The sequence below is a fragment of the Fukomys damarensis genome, unplaced genomic scaffold (assembly GCF_012274545.1).
Source record: "Fukomys damarensis isolate Sample0158 unplaced genomic scaffold, DMR_v1.0_HiC HiC_scaffold_30, whole genome shotgun sequence".
Taxonomy (NCBI): Eukaryota; Metazoa; Chordata; class Mammalia; order Rodentia; family Bathyergidae; genus Fukomys; species Fukomys damarensis.
Window position 1 is genome coordinate 4035845 of NW_022900942.1, and position 4629 is coordinate 4040473.

Genomic DNA, 4629 nt, shown 5'->3' on the forward strand with positions numbered 1-4629 from the left:
GAGGCAGGAGACGACTCAGGTGAGTATCTGTGTCCCTGGGGGAGGCCCGGCGTGCACCCTGGGGGTTCGGACCTCGAGGATCGGCTGATTGTTCTGGGTGGGGCTGCTGCTGGAACTCCAGGCTGCGCGTGGGAATGCGCGAGCACCCTCCCGGCAGAATGGGTACCCCCCCCGCCGTCTGGGACAGCGCGTTGGCTGGGGGACTGCGGTGAGGACCGCGGAGCTCCCTTGTCAGGCCTTTACAGTGCGGGTCTGTGGGTCAAAACACCTCACACAGAGGCCACTAACCTCTGCTCGAGGGAGGCACTGAGGCTAGAGAGAGGGGACTAGCCCAACCCGGGACTCGAACCCGCACCTTAGGGTCCGGAGCTGGAGTCTCCGCCACTGAACCAGTCGCCTGCCGAGGCGCAGGTGTCCTGCGGGGCCCTATGCTCCTCCCCGGTGCTCCACCCACATCTGGGTCACACCTCTTGGTATTTGCCTGCTTCCCACCTGGAGGTCACCACGTACCGGTCACCCTAACCGGAAGCTGCCTGTCCTACCTGCCCCGAGCTGAGAGGTGCGGCCGAGGGCCTGGGTCGTGAGAAGCGAGTGGCATCTGTGGGCAAAGTGGGCAGGAAGCCAGGGTGCCGGGGTCTTAGGTCTGCCAGCCCGAAGGTTGTGGGCGTTCTCCCCAGAAACTCGGCCCAAGCCGGTTTTTCAAGAGTGAATCAGAGGCCTCCTGCCTGTCTTCTCGGCAAAGAAGTACACTTCAGGGTGTGGTATGCACCTGCCCAGCTTCGTGAGCTCCTGGGAACCCCCGTCCCTACTTCCTGCTTCCCACTTGGTGTTGCTAAGAGGCAGGCCTTTCCCAGGAAGGAGATGCTGCAGGTGCTGGAGTCTCACCCAGCACTTCGGGTCTGGCAAACTGCTTTCCATCCCTGAGCAGGCAAAGTGGAGAGGCAACATCAGCAAGATGAAGGGTCAGAGAGCAGGCAGATGAGGGTATAAAATGCCTTCATTCATTCTACAGCTCGCTTTTTCTGCTGCTGTGGGGATGGAACCCAGAGCTTCCTGCATGGTAGGCAGATGCTCTGCCACTGAGCGCTGTTCCCAGCTCCAGCAGACATTTATTTTTATTTTTTGGTTGGTTTTTTTTGTTTTGTTTTGTTTTGGTTTTGGAGACAGGGTCTCACTATGTAGCTGAGACTGACCTGGAACTCACTGTGTAGCCGAGGCTGGTCTCGAACTCATAGCGATTCTCCTGCCTCAGCCCCCCGAGTACTGGGATTACAGGCATGTACCACCACGCCTGGCTCCAGAAGACACTTATTGAGTACTTACTGTGTGCCAGGCACTGTTTGATACCAAGCATATAATAGGGAGAAAGACAAAATTTCCTGCTTTGAGTTCAATGTAGTGGTGCACAGCTGTAATCCCAGTACTCAGGAAGCTGAGTCAGGAGAATCCCCGATAGTTTGAGGCCAGCCTGGACTACATAGTGAGTTCAAGGCCAGCCTGGACTACAAAACAAGACCTTGTCTCCAAAGGGAGAGGAAGAATCTCTGCAGTTGGGGGAGCTGGCATTTTGCTGGGGAGTAGGACAGGGAACAAACAAGGAGAAGATAAAGGAGATAATTTTAGATTGTTATGGGTAAAATATGAGGAGTGGTATAGCTGTGGACCAGGGGTGCTCCTGAAGAGGGTGACTTAGGATGTCTGGGCCTCAATGATATAAAGGAGCCAGCCCCATGGAGCTGCACAGGCTGGACTGATCTTAGAATCATGAGCCAGGACTGGCGGGGAAGCCCAAGTGGTGATTCTATAAAAACCCATGGATCACAGTAAGTGGGGCTGGGTTTTTCCCCTGTAAGGTGGATCCCGTTGTAAGATTTGAGGCAGAAGAGCAATGTCATCTGGTTTACATTTTAAAATAGAGACACAAAGTTAAATAACAGCCTGGAGGCTGGAAGACAGGAGTTCTGCTAGGGCAGTGTGTAATTAAGTTCATGGGCCTGAGCCGCCTGGCGCATAAGGGCCTTTCCAACAGGCTGGGGCAAGCCAGGAAGGCTGCCCAGAGGAGGTGTCTTGAAGCAGGGCTTGGCAGGCAGACAGGACTGGGATGCTCCTGGATGGAACAGGGTGAAGAGACACCAGGATGGATGTAACCATAGTGACAGAGTCAGGCAGCGGGTGTGGTGATGCATGCCTGTTGTCTCAGCACTGGGAAGGCTGAAGCAGGAGGATTGCTGTGAATTTGAGACCAGCCTGGGTTACATAATGAGTTTAAGGCCCAAACTACATAGAAAGACCCTATCTCAAAAAACAGAAGAGCCAGGTACAGTGGCACGACCTAAGCAATATAGCAAGACCCTGTCCCAAAATAAAAAATTATAAAAAGGGTGCTGGGGAGATGCAGCTAAATGAAGAAGCACTGGGTTTCATCCCCAGTACTGCAGAAACTAAAACGATAATGACAGAGTGCGTGCAGCTCAGTTGCACAGGGCTTACCTAGCATGTGCCCTGGGTTCCTTCTGCAGCACTTGTGAGGTGACCATGAGGATGACAATAACACGTGACCCCCTCAGTGGTGAGTTAAGGTGCTAGGCAGGTCTCCGTGCCCCAAGATCTCTCTGGCGTCCTGTGAGCAGCCTGAGCAACAGAGACTCTGCCCGTTTTTCAGATGAGGACACTGAGGCCCATGAAGTGACCTGTGCTCCCCACAGCCACGCAGCGGGTAAGTGCCAGGACTGGGGTTCAGATCCGCAACGATCACCCCTCACCTCACTGCAGAGACCGAAAGACAGGCCAAAGCTGGGCATGGACCTGAGCTGGGGCAGGGAGGGAGGTGACACAGCATTTGGGGTCCTGGGAACTGGGCATCCTGGCCTTGGTGACTGATGGGCTGGGCAGGTGGATGGCTTAGGACATTTACTGAAAGGGCGCAAGTGCCCTGCTCGGCCGAGCAGAGGAGAGGACACGGATTGCGTTTCACAGGCTTTTTGGTTGTTGCCTCTGTCTCAACCTGAACCGTGACAAGAGGACAGATCCAGGCCTCTGAGGAGCCAACACGCACGCCAGGTGAGAGTCAGTGAACGGATACAGGGATGCTCTGGTGGGCGCCTTGGACGATGAAGCCTCCTGGGCTCTGTGGAATCCAAGGTGCCCTGGAAGAGAATCTGATAAGAGAATACAGGGAGCACCTTTTGCACAGGAAAACATGGTTGTAATTTGATCCGTGGTGGTGCAGGCCTGTCATCCCAGCACTCAGGAGGCTGAGGCAGGAGAATTGCCTGGAGTTTGAGGCTAGCCTGGGCTGCATAGTGAGACCCCATTTCAATAAAAACAGAAAAAACAAAAATAATAATATTTGATCCAAGAGCAGAATTAGGGCACAGCTGGGCATGGTACAAACCCTCCATGGCTCCCATCTCCTGGGGGTAAAAGCCAAGGTGCTGAAAGCTTCACCCCCTCTCCTCTGCTCACCCCACAGGGCTTCCTCATCGCTCCTCAGATCTGCCAAGTGAGTCCCCACTGAGGGCCTTTGCGCCCACTGTTCCTCTGCCTGGAACCTTCGCGCCCCATATCCCTGTGCAGATTCTTTTTGTCGCTCAGGTCTCCAAGACCAGAGAGCTGTCCCTGACCATTCTGTAGAACTAGTCTTGCATCATTTTATTTTATTTGTTTTTTGAGACAGGGTCTCACTGTGTAGCTCACTACGTAGCCAGCCTGGAACTCCTGGTGATCCTCCTGCCTCAGGCTCCTGAGTGCTCGGGTGATAGGCGTGCGCCACCTCAACCAGTTTGTCTTGCTTTCTTGTCGTCATAGCTCCAGTAGAAATGACATTAGAAATTTAAACCTTCACTGGCTCACCGCTAGTCTCTGTCTTGGGTCTGGGTATTTCTGAAGAGTGGACTCACGGCTCCAGCTAGCGTAGATACCCTTCCTCCTGCAGATACATCACAACCCAGGGAACCGAGATTGGCAGGCAGAGCACAGGGTGCCGTTTGGTTCTTTGTCACCTTGGTCTACTGGTTTTGTGCTGTGCACAACCTGTGTAATTGCACATGGTATTTCTAGCTAGGGATGTTGCATACCTTATTAAAACAGTGCATGGAATGTAGTAACTTACATCCCCCCCCCCGCCGCCCCGTGTTTGCTTGAAGGGAGGGAGAAAGAGAAAAAGAAGGAAAGGGAGAAGAAAGAAAAGAAATACAGTCATGTGCTACCTAATGATGGCTCACCTGCATCGTTAGGTGAGCTTGTTCTGTAAACGGTATATTTAGGCAAGCCTCTGATGTCAGTAGGTGATGGGATCTTTCTGTTGTTTGCAGTGCTGGGATGGCAGCCAGGGCCTCACACATGCTAGGCAAGTGCTCCTGCTGAGCCACACCCCTTAGTGTATACTGTGTATCAGTCAGGTTTTGCTGCAGTAATGAACATACCCATATCTTAGTGGCTGAATCAAACAAAGTTACAAAGTTTGTTTTTGGTTCTTGCTAAAAAGCCATGGCAAGTCAGCCAGATTCCCTTTCATTTGTCAAACCCAGGGCCCACTACCACTAGCTGCATCTCCAGCCCGCCTGCCTTCCTTCCTTTTTTTTTTTTTTTTTTTTTTTTTTTTTTTTTTTTCCAGGGGTACTCTAAAAC

General features: G+C 52.9%; 1 protein-coding gene across 1 annotated transcript in view; it reads left to right on the plus strand.

Annotated features, from left to right (window-relative positions):
- The first annotated feature begins 2447 nt into the window (after nucleotides 1–2447).
- Gipc1 (GIPC PDZ domain containing family member 1) overlaps nucleotides 2448–4629 on the plus strand; it is a 6338-nt gene continuing 4156 nt past the window's right edge. Inside the window, exons 1-2 of the mRNA XM_010613448.3 lie at nucleotides 2448–2716; nucleotides 2977–3060. The gene's annotated coding sequence lies outside the window, so the exon portion shown is untranslated. The remainder of the gene's footprint in view (nucleotides 2717–2976; nucleotides 3061–4629) is intronic.